Source organism: Cherax quadricarinatus, chromosome 93 (assembly GCF_038502225.1).
Source record: "Cherax quadricarinatus isolate ZL_2023a chromosome 93, ASM3850222v1, whole genome shotgun sequence".
NCBI lineage: Eukaryota > Metazoa > Arthropoda > Malacostraca > Decapoda > Parastacidae > Cherax > Cherax quadricarinatus.
Window position 1 is genome coordinate 7767443 of NC_091384.1, and position 23635 is coordinate 7791077.

At 40.1% G+C, this 23635-nt stretch overlaps 1 protein-coding gene across 1 annotated transcript in view; it reads left to right on the top strand.

Annotated features, from left to right (window-relative positions):
- LOC128703397 (keratin-associated protein 9-1) overlaps positions 1–12030 on the top strand; it is a 34788-nt gene extending 22758 nt beyond the window's left edge. The window contains exons 6-7 of the mRNA XM_070104662.1: positions 426–565; positions 11840–12030. The gene's annotated coding sequence lies outside the window, so the exon portion shown is untranslated. The remainder of the gene's footprint in view (positions 1–425; positions 566–11839) is intronic.
- The last annotated feature ends 11605 nt before the right edge of the window (positions 12031–23635 follow it).

Genomic DNA, 23635 nt, shown 5'->3' on the forward strand with positions numbered 1-23635 from the left:
TGGATTTGAGTCCTGTTAGACTGACTTTAAGCAAGAACTGCTGTTGATGTCCTCAATTGCTTTTCATATTCAATTTTCCCCCACAAGTTGATGCCATCTTGGTGGTGGGGATGTTTTTATTCATCAAATCAAAATGGGTTCATCATTGGTGTTAGCACCATACTATATAGTGAGAACAAAAGCAGCTTTTCCCTGTCATATTTCAAAACAGAGGATGGCTTTCATACTTGAGGTAATATAATATGTCAGCTTGAACCAGAAAACTTCAATAATTACAAAAGTTTTGCAAATTTCGTTGCAGTAGAGCTTATTTTTTAGAGGGGGGGGGAGGAGATTGTGACCTTTTTTTCCTGAGAGCCAAATAAAAATGTTATAGTAATGTTGACTTTGAAATGTTTTTCTAATAGCAAAATGTACTTCTGTAGGAAAGTCGTGCCTGGATGTGTCCTGCTGCTCGTACCAGGTACTGTGCTGTGTTGCCTGTCACACATTTTTGAAAATAATTGGACATTTGTGTGGCAGAAGTACTACTGGAGGTTGCCTGCAGATCCACCACTGAGTAAAGGTTTATGGATTTTATAATTTGTTTGTTTTCCATTGTTAGGTGAATGATGTTTGTGAGGGAGGGTGGCGGTGATCCCTGGAAAAGGCAGTGCTGGAGTTCCTAAGCTTAAATGATGGATTTCTTTTTCCTTAATGTGATGGATGTACTATGTACCCTTTCTCAACACAAGGACTGAGATACTTTGTATTCTGCCAAGCAGAATACGAAGAGCATAGAACCACATTTTAAGATTTCTTGTAGACATAGTGTTTATTTTGAACCATGTATGTAACCAATACTTAAGTAACCTTTCATTACATTTAGAAAAAGCATAGGGGAGCAATGTGATAGATGTTGCAAGTGTATGGAATAGTTGGTAAGTTACTGAATGCAAGTCTCAGTTTAAGGTATGTAGGAGAGAGGGAAATTATTTTATAGTGAAAGTAGGCCTTTAGACAGGGATGCATGATATCACTGTTTTTTTTTTTTTATTAACACATCGGCTGTTTCCTACCAAGGCAGGGCGACTAGATAAAGAAGAAACACTTTCATCATCATTCACACCATCACTGTCTTGCCTACATCATAGTTAAAAAACTGCAACATATCAACACCCCCCTCATTTAGACACTGTACTTTCACCTGCAGGACTTTGAGCCCAGCTAACTGGTTTCCCTGAATCCATTCGTGTTACTTTACACACACTCCAACAGCTTGTTGTCATAAAAACCCACTTGCTCATATTTAACATGTTCACGCACACTTGCTGTAAGTCCAAGCCCCTCACATAAAAAAATCTCCTTTACCCCTTCCCTGCCTTCATTCCACTATAAATTTATATGCCCTTCAAGTCATTCTATTTTGTGCTATCTCTATATGTCGAAACCACCTCAACAACCCTTCCTCTACCCTCTGGAAACCCCGCACCTCCTTATCTCAAGCTAGGGATTGTCCTAATTATATTCACACTGCCCTCAGGTGCATGACTGCCTGATCCTAACACTTTGTTTTGATTAAACAGTGGAACCTTGGCTTATGAGCCCCCCCACCATGCGAGTTTTCCAGGATATGAGCCGTCACTCAGTTGATTTTTTGCTTCTGGATACAATTATTATTATAATCAAAAAGAAGTGCTAAGCCACAAGGGCTATACAGTTCTGGATACAAGCTTCACCCTCAATGGAGGTTCCTTGATGCTGGTGAGGGGTTCTTGAATCTGTGCTCTAGTTCCCCAAATTAATAATAATAATAATAAGCGAGTTTCAGAACATCACCAGATCTGTGCAATGTGTTTATGTTGCAGTGGAAGCATTTCTTATGTTATTATTGCCAAATTTCTTTTTTCTAACCATGGGTCCTAAGAAAATAAGGGGAAAGGACAGTACTGAGAAGAAAAAGAGGATGATGTCTATGGAATTACATGAAATCATAGATAAACAAGCGAGGTGTGCGGTGGCAGTAGGAGCTAGTAGCCTATCTTCCACTCTCCACACTTTATTTCTTTACATTCTCCATTATGTTTTTATACAATATTTCTTATTTATGAAACTAGTGCAGTTAGCCTCACAAACACATTGTTTTCTCTTATAATAAAAGCATGAGAAGATATAGTCAGCGGGAGAGGGAATGGACGCTGCTGCCACCACTTCCCATATTATGGCCTATTTTATTCATGTAGAGTATAGTATATCATATTAGATGAATTGTGATAGATATACAAGCCATAGAGTTGTATTGAAGTACGCTAGGTCACGGAACAGATTAAAGTCATAAGCCAAGGTTCCACTGTCTCCATCCTTGTTGTTGCAACACTCAACACCCATATAAGAGTATTGGTACCACTGTACTCTCATACATTTCCTTTATTTACACAGTGCTCCACTCACCTTTTTCCCCTCATCAATTCTATGATTCATCAACCCATCTGCTGACAAGTTCACTCCCAAATACCAGAATACATTCACTTCCTCCAATATTTCATTACTCTTCTCTTTCCAAGATTCATTTTTAATTTCCTTCTTTTACATACGTTTTCAAACTCCCCCAAAAGCATAGTGTTATCCGCAAAAAGCAACTGGGATAACCCACTTTGTATTAGATTTTTTATCTCTTGCCAACACCTGAGCATTCACTTCTCTTACAACCGCGGGGACATCACACATCCGTGTGTAAGGCATACTTTTACTGGGAAATATCTCCCTCTTACATACTCTATCCTTGTAAACACTTAATTGCCTTCAATCACCATGGTTGTTTAACATCTTTATAGATGGGGTAAGAGAAGTGGGATTAAAAGATAAAGGATATAATACAAAGTGGGAGTTACCAGTTTCTGCTGATGACACGATCCTTTTTGGGATTCTGAAAGAGAAGTTGTAAAGGTTGGTAAACTATATAAAAGAAGGAAATTAAAATTGAACGGTAATGAAAAATTTATTGAGAGAATGGAAATGGGGGGGTGCATGGAGACAAAAGAACCTTATCCATGATATTGCATCTCTGCTTCCTTTCCCCTATTATTAGTTTGTGGCCACAATTGATAATACATTAAAATCTAATGTTACTTGACAAAGTTAATGGTTAGGAGTTAAACTTTCAAGATTATCACCAATAAACTCTTGTGACCTACCTAACCTTCACGCTTGTTCGAGTCAATAAAATGACGTTTTTCTTCTATTGTATAAAACTCTGAAGACTAGATATTCTAATCTGAAGGAATTATTATAATCAAAAAGAAGTGCTAAACAATACTCTGAAGGAATATCTATATGTTTGTGCTCTGTAACCATAATCTAGAAAACGAATGTGCAATTAATATTATTGGCAAATATTATCTTTTATATTAGTCTTCAATAAAACTTATTTAAATATAGTTGAAGATTATGCTATGCATAAGGCCTTTTATAGACCTGGGAGCATGACAATGATGGCAAAGGGGAATATGTACCTTATTAGTAGTGAAGCATGGATTTTCAATATTAGTGAGGAGGCTGGGATTCACTATGAATATTATGCAGAGAACTAAGTTTTGGGATTAGATAAACAAAATAAAATGACTATGGAAGGCAAGATTATTATAATCAAAAAGAAGCGCTAAGCCACAAGGACTATACAGCATGGAAGGCAAGATTAAAATAAGTGCTAAACCCACAAGGGTCATATATCAAATCAAAGGTTGGAAAGGGGTAATTATTATTATAATCAAAAAGAAGCGCTAAGCCACAAGGACTATACAGCTGGAAAGGGGTAAATAAAGCTAGGTGAGGGGCTTAAACATTTTATATTTCATATACTTGAGTGGAAGGTTTTATGATATGACATACTATTAGAGTAAAATAATTAAGATCAAGGAAACTGGTTAGCCATACTAGTCTTGCACTTTGAAGGATGGGTAGAGATATATGAATTGATAGAGACATTGAGTGAATGATGGTAAATGTTTTTCTTAAGGCCACCCAATCTCAGCAGCAGATAGGCAGTGTGTTGATAAAAGAGACACTTTTGTGCAACATTTAGATATCTTTATTTTTAAAATGTTTTGCCTTCAGTCTAAGTCAGAGAAAGGCAAATGAGATTGAGGTAATCAGCCTAGAACTATAGTATTCATTTCATCAGTCTTGTTGAAAATGCAATATATTCATGGGGCTTGTATACTGCTGACAAACGAGGTGGTCAAAAAAAAAAACCCACTAGCAAAAGTAGGTTAGACAAGTTTTGAAGAGGAAAAATATTTCTCCCTTCCTTAGGGATGGAGTGATGATGTCCAGTCATCGTGTACTCCTGTAGCTGAAGTTACTGCAATGGTCCATAACTTGATCTTTGCCTCACCTGAAAGGAGAAAACTGATTACTAAATCAGAATTTATTTTTATTATAATCAAAATCAGATAGAAACATTGTGGACAACTGACTGATCATGTGATAATCAAAAGTGAACATTTAGTAGCAAGAAAATCAAGCAAGTGTTCCCAGTCTAGAGACGTCTCAGCAACACCCTCGACAGCCTACATATAAAAATTATTCTTGGTTATATTCTATTATCTGAGAGGGCAAATTTTATACAAGATAGGCCTGGGGACATTAATGAACAGGAAAATTTGATTAAGCTGCAATAATATTAAATGATAAAAGTTGGATGCACCTGGGAGTGACAGAAAAGGGTGTTTTAATAGGCAATAGTTATTTTGAAGACAAGAGAATGTATGTGATATGATACTGGATGTAATGATAGTAGTATGATAGAGAAAAGGTTAATGGGAAGATTACTGGATGTACATGTTTTTAAAGGTACAAGAGATGTCTGATCATTAATGATAGCTAGAGTAAGAATTAGATGGTACATGGAGACTTGCCCTCTCAGATAAAAGAATATAACCAAGAATGATTGGTCATGGTTTAGACCCAATAAAATACACCTACCATCCAACTTACGACCGTGTTTTTTATGCCAAATTTTTGGGAAATAAACAACTTTGTGCTGTACACAGTGTTTATCCTAAACCTTACAGTATAAAATACAGTAAAGTAAAACATGAAATACCAAAATAAAACAATAAAATAAAGTCATTACAAAAATGTTTTGTTGATATTCAGTAGTAAAGTTCGACTTACGACCGGTTTCTCGGAACTGAACTCGGTCGGATGGTAGGTGTACCATAAAACACAGGAAAATTGCAAAAATCAAATATTTCTGCCACTTTCAGGCCACTTCTAAATCTGACCAAAATCATAAAAATCACCCTAGAAAATGCCCTAAAGTTGTCATTTTAAACCAAACTATCAGAAAGGTCACTGTTCCCATTATGCACTGTGGCAAGCTTTTTTTTTGTTATAATATGTACATCCAGAAATCAATCATGCACTGCACACTCATTGCATATTTGAGGGCACAGTGATTAAGTCAATTTTCAACAGCAGAATCTTTGTTAAAGCCTATGAACGTGTTTACAAATGTCCTCAAAATTTTCTTTTGTGTGCCGTTCATACATTGCTTTGTGAATTCTTTCCATACTGAAGCAATGTTCCTGATACCAGCATCAGTAGAAAGTATCATACAGCATATCGCTAACCCAGGAAAAGATTAAAGTTTGATGACTGCCGAATACGCATCGCTATCACACCTCTGTAAAGTTGAACAATTGTAAAGCAAGGAGCATCTGTAAATACATCCACTTCCCCCATACTGCCTCACTCCACTGATATTCAGTCTGTCATTGCCTATCCTCTTGCAGTTTTCTACATTCACTTTAAATTTTCTTCTTCTTTAACTTACCCTCCAAATTCATCCACCTACCTTTTTATTTTGTCTTCAGTATCTCTAAAAGATGTGTACTGTCAGCAGAGAGCAACTGGCATAACTCTCACATTCAACATCTTGTATTCCCATACCTCTTCCTAATACCCTAGTGTTTACATCCTTTACTACTCAAGCTATAAATGTTAAATAAACTACAGTGACACAGACAAGGGATGCATAATGTCTGCTTTTACTTGAAAATAATCTCATGCCTCCTACATACTCAAACCTTAGCCTTATTATCCAAATAAACATAACTGTTTTTGTAACAACCTACCTGTTCCATACACTTGCAACATGACTCTTGTATTCTATCTACCTTTTATGATTTTTCTAGATCCACAAATGCAACAAACCTGTATCTACATACCTCTCACTTACATGGTTCAAACACTTAGTATATGCATCCTCTACCCTTGCTGCTCTGCAGTCCTATTTTCTATTACCACTCTCTCAATAATAATTCTAATCATAATCTGGTATACTCAGTAGGTGTTGTCCCTTATAATTCTTACATTCTCTATTGTCCCCAAATTTCTTACACAAGGAGCTGCAAGCTCTGCCAATTATTTAATGTATGTATTGAACAACCACTCCAACACCTTATGCCTACCTGCTTTAGCATCTGTCTTGGCTCCATCTATCCTAGCAGCTTTATCACCTTTCATTTTACACACACTTCCCACGTCCACCTCAGGATATTCTTCGTTCATTAACATTATCTGTGCCCAGTGTATGAAATCAGTGCCTCCCATGCATCAACAACATTAATAAATGCCATGTGCAACATCTGAATAACTTTATTCTGCACAAGTGTCTCATTTATCAACTTGTTAGTTTTGTAAACCATTTATTCACATCAACATTTAACATGTTACAATATCCTCTCCATGTTTCTAGTGCCTCCATCTCCCCTCTTTTGTTCTGTTAGGTTCATATGCTTTCTAGGCTTCCTCACTTTACTGAGCTCTCTTCAAAACAACAACACTCTCAGCAGAGTTTGCTGATAGGGCCTTGCTGCCCATTTATTCATTACTTTCCTTTTGCATTACCTCTCCAGATATACCCTCTTTACCTCATCATTCCCGAGTTGCTCCTCTTTCCACCTGCACTTGCCCTCCTATACCCACAAACCTTTACTGCACACACTACCAGTGTATTCTTAAATTTACCCTATACCTGCTCCTCATCTGCAACTTCTCTAACTCACCCTTTCCCCAGTAGTTGATTATATCTTTTCCAAAAGTCTCCCCCACATTAATTTATTTTCACCATTACTGGAGGGTAAGTTAAAGAAGAAAATTTAAAGTGAATGTAAAAAAGGGCAAGATGATGAGGGTAACAAGTCTAGGCAATGACAGACTGAATATCATAGCAGAGCGAGGCAGTGGATGTATTTACAGGTGCTCCTTGCTTTATGATGGTTCAACTCGACAAAGATGCGTTAGCAATGCATTTTCAGTAGTAGTCAAACTTTAATCTGTTCCTGAGTGATGGCACTGTCAGGAACACTGCTGCAGCATAGGAAAAAGTCACAAAGCAATGTATGAATGGTATATGGAAGAAAGCTTTAAACACGTTCAAAGGCTTTAATAAAGATTCTGCTGTTGATGAAATAAGATTTATATGTATTCATTCATTTTATTTTTCAATACTGGTATTTATTATTTTTTTTTTTATTATCACACCGGCCGATTCCCACCAAGGCAGGGTGGCCCGAAAAAGAAAAAACTTTCACCATCATTCACTCCATCACTGTCTTGCCAGAAGGGTGCTTTACACTACAGTTTTTAAACTGCAACATTAACACCCCTCCTTCAGAGTGCAGGCACTGTACTTCCCATCTCCAGGACTCAAGTCCGGCCTGCCGGTTTCCCTGAATCCCTTCATAAATGTTACTTTGCTCACACTCCAACAGCACGTCAAGTATTAAAAACCATTTGTCTCCATTCACTCCTATCAAACACGCTCACGCATGCCTGCTGGAAGTCCAAGCCCCTCGCACACAAAACCTCCTTTACCCCCTCCCTCCAACCCTTCCTAGGCCGACCCCTACCCCGCCTTCCTTCCACTACAGACTGATACACTCTTGAAGTCATTCTGTTTCGCTCCATTCTCTCTACATGTCCGAACCACCTCAACAACCCTTCCTCAGCCCTCTGGACAACAGTTTTGGTAATCCCGCACCTCCTCCTAACTTCCAAACTACGAATTCTCTGCATTATATTCACACCACACATTGCCCTCAGACATGACATCTCCACTGCCTCCAGCCTTCTCCTCGCTGCAACATTCATCACCCACGCTTCACACCCATATAAGAGCGTTGGTAAAACTATACTCTCATACATTCCCCTCTTTGCCTCCAAGGACAAAGTTCTTTGTCTCCACAGACTCCTAAGTGCACCACTCACTCTTTTTCCCTCATCAATTCTATGATTCACCTCATCTTTCATAGACCCATCCGCTGACACGTCCACTCCCAAATATCTGAATACGTTCACCTCCTCCATACTCTCTCCCTCCAATCTGATATTCAATCTTTCATCACCTAATCTTTTTGTTATCCTCATAACCTTACTCTTTCCTGTATTCACCTTTAATTTTCTTCTTTTGCACACCCTACCAAATTCATCCACCAATCTCTGCAACTTCTCTTCAGAATCTCCCAAGAGCACAGTGTCATCAGCAAAGAGCAGCTGTGACAACTCCCACTTTGTGTGTGATTCTTTATCTTTTAACTCCACGCCTCTTGCCAAGACCCTCGCATTTACTTCTCTTACAATCCCATCTATAAATATATTAAACAACCACGGTGACATCACACATCCTTGTCTAAGGCCTACTTTTACTGGGAAAAAATTTCCCTCTTTCCTACATACTCTAACTTGAGCCTCACTATCCTCGTAAAAACTCTTCACTGCTTTCAGTAACCTACCTCCTACACCATACACTTGCAACATCTGCCACATTGCCCCCCTATCCACCCTGTCATACGCCTTTTCCAAATCCATAAATGCCACAAAGACCTCTTTAGCCTTATCTAAATACTGTTCACTTATATGTTTCACTGTAAACACCTGGTCCACACACCCCCTACCTTTCCTAAAGCCTCCTTGTTCATCTGCTATCCTATTCTCCGTCTTACTCTTAATTCTTTCAATTATAACTCTACCATACACTTTACCAGGTACACTCAACAGACTTATCCCCCTATAATTTTTGCACTCTCTTTTATCCCCTTTGCCTTTATACAAAGGAACTATGCATGCTCTCTGCCAATCCCTAGGTACCTTACCCTCTTCCATACATTTATTAAATAATTGCACCAACCACTCCAAAACTATATCCCCACCTGCTTTTAACATTTCTATCTTTATCCCATCAATCCCGGCTGCCTTACCCCCTTTCATTTTACCTACTGCCTCACGAACTTCCCCCACACTCACAACTGGCTCTTCCTCACTCCTACAAGATGTTATTCCTCCTTGCCCTATACACGAAATCACAGCTTCCCTATCTTCATCAACATTTAACAATTTCTCAAAATATTCCTTCCATCTTCCCAATACCTCTAACTCTCCATTTAATAACTCTCCTCTCCTATTTTTAACTGACAAATCCATTTGTTCTCTAGGCTTTCTTAACTTGTTAATCTCACTCCAAAACTTTTTCTTATTTTCAACAAAATTTGTTGATAACATCTCACCCACTCTCTCATTTGCTCTCTTTTTACATTGCTTCACCACTCTCTTAACTTCTCTCTTTTTCTCCATATACTCTTCCCTCCTTGCATCACTTCTACTTTGTAAAAACTTCTCATATGCTAACTTTTTCTCCCTTACTACTCTCTTTACATCATCATTCCACCAATCGCTCCTCTTCCCTCCTGCACCCACTTTCCTGTAACCACAAACTTCTGCTGAACACTCTAACACTACATTTTTAAACCTACCCCATACCTCTTCGACCCCATTGCCTATGCTCTCATTAGCCCATCTATCCTCCAATAGCTGTTTATATCTTACCCTAACTGCCTCCTCTTTTAGTTTATAAACCTTCACCTCTCTCTTCCCTGATGCTTCTATTCTCCTTGTATCCCATCTACCTTTTACTCTCAGTGTAGCTACAACTAGAAAGTGATCTGATATATCTGTGGCCCCTCTATAAACATGTACATCCTGAAGTCTACTCAACAGTCTTTTATCTACCAATACATAATCCAACAAACTACTGTCATTTCGCCCTACATCATATCGTGTATACTTATTTATCCTCTTTTTCTTAAAATATGTATTACCTATAACTAAACCCCTTTCTATACAAAGTTCAATCAAAGGGCTCCCATTATCATTTACACCTGGCACCCCAAACTTACCTACCACACCCTCTCTAAAAGTTTCTCCTACTTTAGCATTCAAGTCCCCTACCACAATTACTCTCTCACTTGGTTCAAAGGCTCCTATACATTCACTTAACCTCTCCCAAAATCTCTCTCTCTCCTCTGCATTCCTCTCTTCTCCAGGTGCATACACGCTTATTATGACCCACTTCTCGCATCCAACCTTTACTTTAATCCACATAATTCTTGAATTTACACATTCATATTCTCTTTTCTCCTTCCATAACTGATCATTTAACATTACTGCTACCCCTTCCTTTGCTCTAACTCTCTCAGATACTCCAGATTTAATCCCATTTATTTCCCCCCACTGAAACTCTCCTACCCCCTTCAGCTTTGTTTCGCTTAGGGCCAGGACATCCAACTTCTTTTCATTCATAACATCAGCAATCATCTGTTTCTTGTCATCCGCACTGCATCCACGCACATTTAAGCAACCCAGTTTTATAAAGTTTTTCTTCTTCTCTTTTTTAGTAATTGTATACAGGAGAAGGGGTTACTAGCCCATTGCTCCCGGCATTTTAGTCGCCTCACGGAGGAAAGATTCTTTTCCACTTCCCCATGGACAATAGAAGAAATAAAAAAGAACAAGAGCTATTTAGAAAAAGGAGAAAAACCTAGATGTATGTATATATATATATGCATGTGCGTGTCTGTGACGTGTGACCAAAGTGTAAGTAGGAGTAGCAAGATATCCTTGTTATCTTAGCGTGTTTATGAGACAGAAAAAGAAACCAGCAATCCTACCATCATGCAAAACAGTTACAGGTTTTTGTTTCACAGTCATCTGGCAGGACGGTAGTACTTCCCTGGGTGGTTGCTGTCTACCAACCTACTACCTATTTTAGTTAAAAGTAATTATTTTAGTTAAAAGTAATTATATGCTTATGTCATTCATATTCAACTCAAGACTTAGATATTTTAAATTTAGAATGGATTCATCAAAACATAACACCATCATAAGTCAAGGAGCACCTATACAATGTATATTCAAGAGTGGACATGCCAGCAGATAGATCTGTGAAACAGTCTAGATGAAAAAAAGAAAAAGGGAGAGTGATATGCTGAAGTATCTGTGGAAAAGTTTATCCATGGAGGGAAAAGAAAATGTATCAGTGTAGTGGTGCTAACATTTTGTGGGTATGAGGCAGTGAAAAGTAGGCTAGAAGCAACAGAGATGTCATGTTCAAGAGCAACAAGTGGTGCTAATATGTAGAGATTTCACAGTGTAGAAATTAAAAGGTGATGTGGGGTGACCAAAAGTATAATTCAAGAGTTGAGGTAGTTTGAGCATGCAAGGTAGAGTGAGATAGGTTGGCAAAGGTGTATAAATCTGGAGTAGAAGGTAAGAGAAGGGGTTGTCTCGGGAGGTACAAGAGGCTTGAGCATCCAGCAAGCTTTTGAGTGTGTTAGATAAGAGTGCATGAAGACAAGTGGCAACTGAATGAATGCTGGTGTTTTCTTTGCATCACCCTGCCTTGGCAAGCTATGACCATCGAGTTATGAGATATATATATGTACAGTATGACCTTGCTCCTCAGGAAAAAATGGATTTCATTAATGAACTATTCACATTTAATATATTTTCTCTCTTACAGCATGAAGAAACCAGTGAGAAAGTTACGCCATAATCACGATTTCTACGTTCATCAAGTTGACTTCCCAAACAAGTAGCCACCAAAAGCAATTGCAGATTATCAAATCTCTGAAGCCACATAAATGAAGAACAATTACATGGAAAATACATCATGAAGCAGCGTAGTGCATGGGAAATAAAACTACTTAATCACTACTGTCTCACTTTAACCTAACCTAAATATATACATCATGAAGCAGCGTAGTGCATGGGAAATAAAACTACTTAATCACTACTGTCTCACTTTAACCTAACAAATATATACATCATGAAGCAGCGTAGTGCATGGGAAATAAAACTACTTAATCACTACTGTCTCACTTTAACCTAACATGAATGCATTTGTTAGTAAAATATTGAAAATCACCTACATATAAGACAACTGTTAGATCTGGCCACACTAAAGTTAGACTAAGATTAAATTTGGTTAGGATATATTAAGAACTTTTTTTCTTCTCTTAACTAAACTGTTCAATTTGGGTAGTTGTTGCCAGGTCACCTAGTAATATTGCACATACAATAATGTACAAAAAAAGTTAAATTATGAATCTTTCAACATTTAATCTGTTGTGAATGCACCTGGCCATTTTCACATGAAATCAATTCATTCTGAAATGTTTAAACAAGTGATTTGTGATCGCTTTCCCCAAGCTCATCAATAACCACTTAAGATTATTAACTAGTGATTCCTTGTTAGCAAGAACCAAGTCAAGCAAATTGTTTCCTCTAGTTGCTTCTGTCACAAACTTTAAAAAAAAAAAAAATCCTGGATCGTATCAAGAAAGTCACTAGACTCGAGATTTCCTGTCAAAATACTCATAATAAATAAATGCTCAAGCAGTTCAAATGTATCATGTGTACAGGATAAAAATATTTGGAGAAAGTTTCACACAAGTATTCTATATTCCCTGTAACACAGGTGAAGAAGATACATGATAATATATACTTGGAAAATCCTAGAGGGATTAGTACCAAACCTACAAACGAAAATCACTCCCTACGAAAGCAAGACTCGGCAGGAGATGCAACATTCCCCCAATGAAAAGCAGGGGCGCCATGAGTACACTAAGAGAACACAATAACTGTCAAGGGCCCAAGACTGTTCAATTGCCTCCCAGCACACACAAAGGGGATTACCAACAGATCCTGGCCGTCTTCAAGAAGCATTGGACAGACCCCTAAAGTCAGTACCTGATCAGCCGGACTGTGGTTTGTACATCTTTTTACATGCAGCCAGCAGTAACAGCCTGGTTAATCAGACCCTGATCCACCACAAAGCCTTGGTTTCGGGGTGCTGACCCCCGAAACCCTCTCCAGGTAAACTCCAGGAGGCCACTTCATAAGAAATACAATTATTGCTATTAGCTACACTTTTCAAGATTTTTTTTTCAAAACATTGGCCATTTCCAACCGAGGCAGGGTGACCCAAAAAGAAAGAAAGAAAACAAAAAAACAAAGAAAAAGCTTTTGATATTGTTCAACACTTTCACCATCATTCATACATAATCGCTGTCTTTGCAGAGGTGCTCAGATAAGACCATTTAGATGCCACACTAAACTGCCAACGTCGCAAACCCCTCCTTTAAAGTGCAGGTATTGTACTTCCCACCTCCAGGACTTTAGTCTGTCTAACTGGTTTCCCTGAATCCCTTCACAAAATAGTACCCTGCTCACGCTTGCTGGAAGTCCAAGCCCCTTGCCCACTAAACCTCCTTTACCCCCCTCCCTCCAACCTTTCCTAAGACAACCCCTACCCCACCTTCCTTCCACTACAAATTTATATGCTCTCCAAGTCATTCTACTTTGCTCCATCCCCTCTAAATGACAAAACCATCTCAACAACCCCTCTTCAGCCCTCTGACAATACTTTTAGTAACTCCACGCTACAAATTCTCTGCATAACATTTACACAACACATTGCCCTTAGACATCTTCACTGCCTTCAGCCTCCTCACTGCAGCATTTACAACCCATGCTTCACATCCATATAAGAGTGTTGGTACCACTATGCTCTTGTATATTCCCTTCTTTGCCTCCATGGATGACGTTTTTTTTGTCTCCAGATACCTCAAAGCACCACTCACCTGTTTTCCTTCTTCAATTCTATGATTAACCTCATCCATCATAAACCCATCTGCTGACAAGTCAGTTCCCAAAATGTCTAAACACATTCACCTCTTCCATACTCCCTCCAATGTGATATCGCCTTACTCTTATCTACGTTCACTTTTAACTTTCTTCCTTTACACACCCTCCCAAACTCATCCACTAACCTTTGCAACTTTTCTTTAGAATCTCCCAAAAGCACAGTATCATCAGCAAAAAGTAATTGTCTCCTCCCATTTTGTATTTGATTTCCCATAATTTAATCCTACCTCTCTCCCCAACACCCTACCATTATTCATTCCCAAAAATAATGAGGGGATTCCTCTTACCAGGTAACTGTACTGAAGCAGAAAGGTGGAGTCTGCTATGGGTCACAATGGCTAGTTTTCCCTTCTCCACACGTGGCCACTGTAATAAAATAGAATGAGAAAGGTGCAGGCTAATCAAACACACTAATTTACATATATAAATAGCAATGGATAAATGTGTTTTAAAACATTACTTGAGTCAAGCTGAAATACTTATATTTCCTTGCTTTCAGCAACATGTGTTCCTGTACCATGGTATAGTGAACTTACAACTGCTACTCCACTTTCTTCCTCTCTTCATCCTGTCCTTGTTCTACTCTCCTACATATACTGGCTCCCTCACCTTCGTGTGTTAGTGTGACTTGTAAATGGTCCAAGTTAGACTGAAATATCATAAGCTTTTCTCTATGTGCTGGTTATTTGTGTATTATTAACGTGAGTGTGTGCACACTGAGAGTATATACTTCCCTAATACTATATGATTAACAGTCAACATATACTGACTGTGGCATGCAAAGAGTACGTAACCTTTATTCGGCGCATGTACACACCCTCATTTACAGGCTATCTCCCCCAACCAGCGAACCAGGTTGCTAAGAGTTGATGATGGGGCCCCGTCGTTCAACTAGTGACCAGGTTCTAGCCAATAAGAAGATGGTTTTGGCAATCGCAGAGGTTATGTGGGTACCGCTCTCCTGTCTGCCCTTGTCATTCCCATTCTAGAGCTGGTTGAAGCACGGTCTGCTATCTTGTGGCTTCTATTTCTGCTTTGCTTACCGTGGAGTGCACTATACTTATCTCTGTACATAGTGTACATATTGCTGTTATAAATTGGTGAAGGATAATATAAGTCTAAACTTTTTCTACTGTGTTTATTTTGCTCCCATTACACCCGGGGTAACAGGCCATTTGAATCCTGGGTTGTAATATGGGTAGCCTGTCCGAGAGCTGGAGCTGGACTTAGAGAAACGGTTGAGCTTAAGGTGAAGCTCGTAGCAGGAACATTGTGCAGCTTGCTGTCTGGCATTGCTTTACAAATTTTGCGTGTCAGTTGTTACTAGCCTGTTCGGTGTGGAGAATTTTGCAGTCAGCTTTGCTTGTATGCGTATTCTGCAATCGTACTGTGCATAGCTAAGCGTGTTCTGCAAATTAACGTGTTACGTTGGGGTATTCTGCAATCGTACTGTGCATAGCGAATAACTTATGCCACCTAGACGAGTCAGACGTCTGGTGTCGACATATACAGTGGACCCCCGCATAACGATGGCATCACATAGCGATTTTTCCGCATACCGATTACTTTTATCGCAAAATTTTTGCCGCGCATACCGATTAAAAACCCGCTTACCGATTTTCGTCCGAGACGCGTCCAATGTGCCCTCAGCCAGCCTCACATGTGCCAGCCGTCCCATTGTTTACCAGCCAGCCTCCGCGGTAACATCCAAGCATACACTCGGAATATTTCGTATTATTACAGTATTTTCGGTGCTGTTTCTGGAAAATAAGTGACCATGGGCCCCAAGAAAGCTTCTAGTGCCAACCCTACACCTCAAAGGGTAAGAATTACTATAGAAATGAAGAAAGAGATAATTGATAAGTATGAAAGTGGAGTGCGTATAGCCGACCTAGTCAAGCTGTACAAGAAACCCCAATCAACCATCGCTACTATTGTGGGCACCAGAAAGACAATCAAGGAAGCTGTTCTTGCCAAAGGTTCAACTGTGTTTTCGAAACAAAGATCGCAAGTGATGGAAGATGTTGAGAGACTCTTATTGGTGTGGATAAATGAAAAACAGATAGCAGGAGATAGCGTCTCTCAAGCGATCATATGTGAAAAGGCTAGGAAGTTGCATGAGGATTTAATTAAAAAAATGCCTGCAACTAGTGATGATGTGAGTGAATTTAAGGCCAGCAAAGGTTGGTTTGAGAGATTTAAGAAGCGTAGTGGCATCCATAGTGTGATAAGGCATGGTGAGGCTGCCAGTTCGGACCACAAAGCGGCTGAAAAATATGTGCAGGAATTCAAGGAGTACATAGAAACTGAAGGACTGAAACCTGAACAAGTGTTTAATTGTGATGAAACAGGCCTGTTCTGGAAGAAAATGCCAAGCAGGACCTACATTACTCAGGAGGAAAAGGCACTCCCAGGACATAAGCCTATGAAAGACAGGCTTACTTTGTTGATGTGTGCCAATGCTACTGGTGATTGCAAAGTGAAGCCTTTATTAGTGTATCACTCTGAAACTCCCAGAGCGTTCAGGCAAAAGAATGTCCTCAAGGATAATTTGTGTGTGCTGTGGAGGGCAAACAGTAAGGCATGGGTCACTAGGGAATTTTTCTATAACTGGTTACACCATGCATTTGCCCCCAATGTGAAAGATTACCTAACTGAAAAGAAATTAGAACTTAAGTGCCTCCTGGTGTTAGACAATGCCCCTGGTCATCCTACAGACGTGGCAGAGCGACTTTATGGGGACATGAGCTTCATTAAGGTGAAGTTTTTGCCTCCTAATACCACTCCTCTCCTGCAGCCCATGGACCAGCAGGTTATTTCCAACTTCAAGAAACTGTACACAAAAGCTCTGTTTGAAAGGTGCTTTGTAATGACCTCAGAAACTCAACTGACTCTAAGAGAGTTTTGGAGAGATCACTTTAATATCCTCAATTGTGTAAACCTTATAGGTAAGGCTTGGGAGGAAGTGACTAAGAGGACCTTGAACTCTGCTTGGAAGAAACTGTGGCCAGAATGTGTAGACAAAAGGGATTTTGAAGGGTTTGAGGCTAACCCTGAGATGATTATGCCAGTTGAGGAATCCATTGTGGCATTGGGAAAGTCCTTGGGGTTGGAGGTTAGTGGGGAGGATGTGGAAGAGTTGGTGGAGGAGGACAATGAAGAACTAACCACTGATGAGCTGATAGATCAACTTCAAGAGCAAGAGGCCAGACCTGGGGAAACTGGTTCAGAGGAGGGGACAGAGAAATTGAAGAAGTTGCCTACTACAAAGATAAAGGAAATCTGTGCTAAGTGGCTTGAAGTGCAAACCTTCATGGATGAAAATCACCCTCACACAGCTATTGCAAGCCGTGCTGGTGATTATTACACTGACAATGTTGTGAAACACTTTAGGCAAGTCATAAAGGAACGAGAGGTACAGGCCACTATGGACAGATATCTTGTGCGAAAGAAGTCCAGTGACTCTGAAGCTGGCCCTAGTGGCATTAAAAAAAGAAGGGAAGTAACCCCAGAAAAGGACTTACTACCTCAAGTCCTAATGGAAGGGGATTCCCCTTCTAAACACTAACACTCTCTCTCCCCTCCTCCCATCCCATCAATCATCACCAGATCTTCAATAAAAGTAAGTGTCATTTAATTGTGCATGCCTTTTTCAGTTTGTGTGTATTAAAATTAACATTTCATGTGGTAAAAAAAAAATTTTTTCACACTTTTGGGCGTCTTGCACGGATTAATTTTATTTCCATTATTTCTTATGGGGAAAATTCATTCGCATAACGATTATTTCGCATAACGATGAGCCCTCTTGCACGGATTAAAATCGTTAACCGGGGGTCCACTGTACTTTGCATAACCTACCTAAATTGTCCCTACAGCGTTGTTGGCAAATTGCTCGTTCCATTGGCATTACATACAAACACACTCTCACAGCTGCGCAACTGCGTTCACTGATTGCTGACAAACTTATAGAAGAAGAGATGGAAGAAGGTAGTAGGTTGGTAGACAGCAACCACCCAGGGAAGTATTACCGTCCTGCCAGATGACTGTGAAACAGAAACCTGTAACTGTTTTGCATGATGGTAGGATTGCTGGTTTCTTTTTCTGTCTCATAAACACGCTAGATAACAGGGATATCTTGCTACTCCTACTTACACTTTGGTCACACTTCACAGACACGCACATGCATATATATATACATACATCTAGGTTTTTCTCCTTTTTCTAAATAGCTCTTGTTCTTCTTTATTTCTTCTATTGTCCATGGGGAAGTGGAAAAGAATCTTTCCTCCGTAAGCCATGCGTGTCGTATGAGGCGACTAAAATGCCGGGAGCAATGGGCTAGTAACCCCTTCTCCTGTAAACACTTACTAAAAAAGAGAAGAAGAAAAACTTTATAAAACTGGGATGCTTAAATGTGCGTGGATGTAGTGCGGATGACAAGAAACAGATGATTGCTGATGTTATGAATGAAAAGAAGTTGGATGTCCTGGCCCTAAGCGAAACAAAGCTGAAGGGGGTAGGAGAGTTTCAGTGGGGGGAAATAAATGGGATTAAATCTGGAGTATCTGAGAGAGTTAGACCAAAGGAAGGGGTAGCAGTAATGTTAAATGATCAGTTATGGAAGGAGAAAAGAGAATATGAATGTGTAAATTCAAGAATTATGTGGATTAAAGTAAAGGTTGGATGCGAGAAGTGGGTCATAATAAGCGTGTATGCATCTGGAGAAGAGAGGAATGCAGAGGAGAGAGAGAGATTTTGGGAGATGTTAAGTGAATGTATAGGAGCCTTTGAACCAAGTGAGAGAGTAATTGTGGTAGGGGACCTGAATGCTAAAGTAGGAGAAACTTTTAGAGAGGGTGTGGTAGGTAAGTTTGGGGTGCCAGGTGTAAATGATAATGGGAGCCCTTTGATTGAACTTTGTATAGAAAGGGGTTTAGTTATAGGTAATACATATTTTAAGAAAAAGAGGATAAATAAGTATACAAGATATGATGTAGGGCGAAATGACAGTAGTTTGTTGGATTATGTATTGGTAGATAAAAGACTGTTGAGCAGACTTCAGGATGTACATGTTTATAGAGGGGCCACAGATATATCAGATCACTTTCTAGTTGTAGCTACACTGAGAGTAAAAGGTAGATGGGATACAAGGAGAATAGAAGCATCAGGGAAGAGAGAGGTGAAGGTTTATAAACTAAAAGAGGAGGCAGTTAGGGTAAGATATAAACAGCTATTGGAGGATAGATGGGCTAATGAGAGCATAGGCAATGGGGTCGAAGAGGTATGGGGTAGGTTTAAAAATGTAGTGTTAGAGTGTTCAACAGAAGTTTGTGGTTACAGGAAAGTGGGTGCGGGAGGGAAGAGGAGCGATTGGTGGAATGATGATGTAAAGAGAGTAGTAAGGGAGAAAAAGTTAGCATATGAGAAGTTTTTACAAAGTAGAAGTGATGCAAGGAGGGAAGAGTATATGGAGAAAAAGAGAGAGGTTAAGAGAGTGGTGAAGCAATGTAAAAAGAGAGCAAATGAGAGAGTGGGTGAGATGTTATCAACAAATTTTGTTGAAAATAAGAAAAAGTTTTGGAGTGAGATTAACAAGTTAAGAAAGCCTAGAGAACAAATGGATTTGTCAGTTAAAAATAGGAGAGGAGAGTTATTAAATGGAGAGTTAGAGGTATTGGGAAGATGGAGGGAATATTTTGAGGAATTGTTAAATGTTGATGAAGATAGGGAAGCTGTGATTTCGTGTATAGGGCAAGGAGGAATAACATCTTGTAGGAGTGAGGAAGAGCCAGTTGTGAGTGTGGGGGAAGTTCGTGAGGCAGTAGGTAAAATGACAAGGGGTAAGGCAGCCGGGATTGATGGGATAAAGATAGAAATGTTAAAAGCAGGTGGGGATATAGTTTTGGAGTGGTTGGTGCAATTATTTAATAAATGTATGGAAGAGGGTAAGGTACCTAGGGATTGGCAGAGAGCATGCATAGTTCCTTTGTATAAAGGCAAAGGGGATAAAAGAGAGTGCAAAAATTATAGGGGGATAAGTCTGCTGAGTATACCTGGTAAAGTGTATGGTAGAGTTATTATTGAAAGAATTAAGAGTAAGACGGAGAATAGGATAGCAGATGAACAAGGAGGCTTTAGGAAAGGTAGGGGGTGTGTGGACCAGGTGTTTACAGTGAAATATATAAGTGAACAGTATTTAGATAAGGCTAAAGAGGTCTTTGTGGCATTTATGGATTTGGAAAAGGCATATGACAGGGTGGATAGGGGGGCAATGTGGCAGATGTTGCAAGTATATGGTGTAGGAGGTAGGTTACTGAAAGCAGTGAAGAGTTTTTACGAGGATAGTGAGGCTCAAGTTAGAGTATGTAGGAAAGAGGGAAATTATTTCCCAGTAAAAGTAGGCCTTAGACAAGGATGTGTGATGTCACCGTGGTTGTTTAATATATTTATAGATGGGGTTGTAAGAGAAGTAAATGCGAGGGTCTTGACAAGAGGCGTGGAGTTAAAAGATAAAGAATCACACACAAAGTGGGAGTTGTCACAGCTGCTCTTTGCTGATGACACTGTGCTTTTGGGAGATTCTGAAGAGAAGTTGCAGAGATTGGTGGATGAATTTGGTAGGGTGTGCAAAAGAAGAAAATTAAAGGTGAATACTGGAAAGAGTAAGGTTATGAGGATAACAAAAAGATTAGGTGATGAAAGATTGAATATCAGATTGGAGGGAGAGAGTATGGAGGAGGTGAATGTATTCAGATATTTGGGAGTGGACGTGTCAGCGGATGGGTCTATGAAAGATGAGGTGAATCATAGAATTGATGAGGGAAAAAGAGTGAGTGGTGCACTTAGGAGTCTGTGGAGACAAAGAACTTTGTCCTTGGAGGCAAAGAGGGGAATGTATGAGAGTATAGTTTTACCAACGCTTTTATATGGGTGTGAAGCATGGGTGATGAATGTTGCAGCGAGGAGAAGGCTGGAGGCAGTGGAGATGTCATGTCTGAGGGCAATGTGTGGCGTGAATATAATGCATAGAATTCGTAGTTTGGAAGTTAGGAGGAGGTGCGGGATTACCAAAACTGTTGTCCAGAGGGCTGAGGAAGGGTTGTTGAGGTGGTTCGGACATGTAGAGAGAATGGAGCGAAACAGAATGACTTCAAGAGTGTATCAGTCTGTAGTGGAAGGAAGGCGGGGTAGGGGTCGGCCTAGGAAAGGTTGGAGAGAGGGGGTAAAGGAGGTTTTGTGTGCGAGGGGCTTGGACTTCCAGCAGGTATGCATGAGCGTGTTTGATAGGAGTGAATGGAGACAAATGGTTTTTAATACTTGACGTGCTGTTGGAGTGTGAGCAAAGTAACATTTATGAAGGGGTTCAGGGAAACCGGCAGGCCGGACTTGAGTCCTGGAGATGGGAAGTACAGTGCCTGCACTCTGAAGGAGGGGTGTTAATGTTGCAGTTTAAAAACTGTAGTGTAGAGCACCCTTCTGGCAAGACAGTGATGGAGTGAATGATGGTGAAAGTTTTTCTTTTTCGGGCCACCCTGCCTTGGTGGGAATCGGCCAGTGTGATAATAAAATAAATAAAAAAATGGCACATCAGACTCCTCCCTCTACGGGAGCTGGGGCAAAAACTCCTATGTTCTCGCAGGAGGAAGATGATACACCTTCGGAGCAAAATGGTCAGTATAGTGCAGCTGGGTTGTCTCAGGGTGAATCAGCGTCGTTGGCACTTGAGCTGGCAAAAATCAATCTTGAGCAAACTAGGGAACAGAGAGCATTCGCAAGGGAAGAATTTGATAGGGAAAGAGAAAGGAGGCAGTTTTCGCATTCTGTAAATAATTTTAGTTTACAGAAAGCAGTACAGTTTGTTCCCCGCTTCAATGAGGCCGAACCAGAGCAATTTTTCGAAAGCTTCGAAAATCAGGCTCGAGCCTTGAGGTGGCCGGAACAGCATTGGGCATCGTTGGTTCATACAGCATTATCGGGTAAGGCACAGAAATTTACGTCAGTATTAAATGACGCTGAATTTTCTGATTATCAAGTAGTGAAGACCACAGTGTTGGGAGCATATACGTGTATCCCAGCCAAATACCGCAAGAGTTTCAAATTGGGCAGACGGCAGCTTGGTCAATCCCTAGTCGACTTTGTGAGACAGCAAATCAAAGCTTTTACCAGCTGGTATAAAGCAAGTGGTGTCTCTACCTTTGAGGATCTGGTGCAGCTTATTCTGATTGATAACCTGCTGGATTCTGTGGGACCAGAGGTTCGAGTCTTTCTGCAGGATCGTGACTTAACCACTGCATTGGAGGCAGCCAGGTTAACTGATACCTTCGAAACTAACCGCTCCTTGTCCGAGCGGTCCCGTCTCTCTTTTCAACAGCCTGGCATCAGCAGAGATCGTCAACCTTGGAGAATGAAGTGCCAGCCGGAGGGAGAACGTCTACGTCAGCCAACCAAGTCACCTGGTGAGCCACGCTTCTCAACATATGGTCCACCTGCGGAGAGGCAAACTACTCATGGTGCATCTCGACAACAGTATCCAGAGAGACACCAGCCAGAACGACACCATTTGCAACGTCAACAGGGAGTAAAGGGCAAGCCTGTCGTCTGCTTCAGGTGCAATAAAGTAGGTCACATCAGTTCCAACTGCCCCCATAAACCCCAACCTATTGGGAAAATCTCTAATATCCCTAGTAACATGTCCCCTAGAGAAGTAGAAAAAGGTATGGCCCCTTACTATTGCAAAAGTCTTATTTCCCTTCAGGAAAACTCAGAAACAACTAAGGTAAAGACCTTTAGAGATACTGGAGCATATTGCTCACTTGTAAGAGAGGGAATATTACCCCTTTCAGAGAATACTTCTTTGAATTCCTCTGTTTTATTGGAAGCATATGGAGGAGCTATATATTCTGTTCCTTTGCATAAAATTTATGTACAGTGCAAATATTACACTGGGTACTTGACTGTAGGTGTCTCAAAAGGATTCCCCTTGAAAGATGCAGTGTTATTACTGGGTAATAACATTACTACTGTTAGTTCATGTCCTGAACCTATAATGATTAATTCTTCTCCGGTGTTGGCCATAACTCGGGCAACATCCCAAGGGTTGTCTGGAGAGAATGTTGACCTATCCTTGGACGACTCCGATCTCGGAATAGCCACATTGTTTTACGAGGAAAACTGGCCAGAGCCTCGTAGATCAAGTGAACAGACCCCGATCAAGCCTTCCTATTGCCAGATGTCTCTGTTTCCATGCCCGAGGGACTGTCCTTCCGGGAGGAACAACGAAAGGACCCTTCTTTAAAATTCGCTTTTGAGGCAGCCATGGGTAAATCCTCTTTGGGTCATCCGGTCAAGTATGAAGTTAAAAACAATTATTTGATCTGCACTGAGACTGGTAAGGAGATAGAGGGCCGGCAATTGTATGACAGGTTAGTGGTTCCAACGAAGTATAGACCTCAAATATTAAATATAGCTCATAATACGTCATTAGGAGGTCACTTAGGAATTACAAAAACCTTGTATAGAATCACAAAAGAATTTTATTGGCCAAAATTAAAGAAAGATGTGAAGAATCATATTAGGTGTTGCCGAGAATGTCAGCAAGTTGGAAAACCTG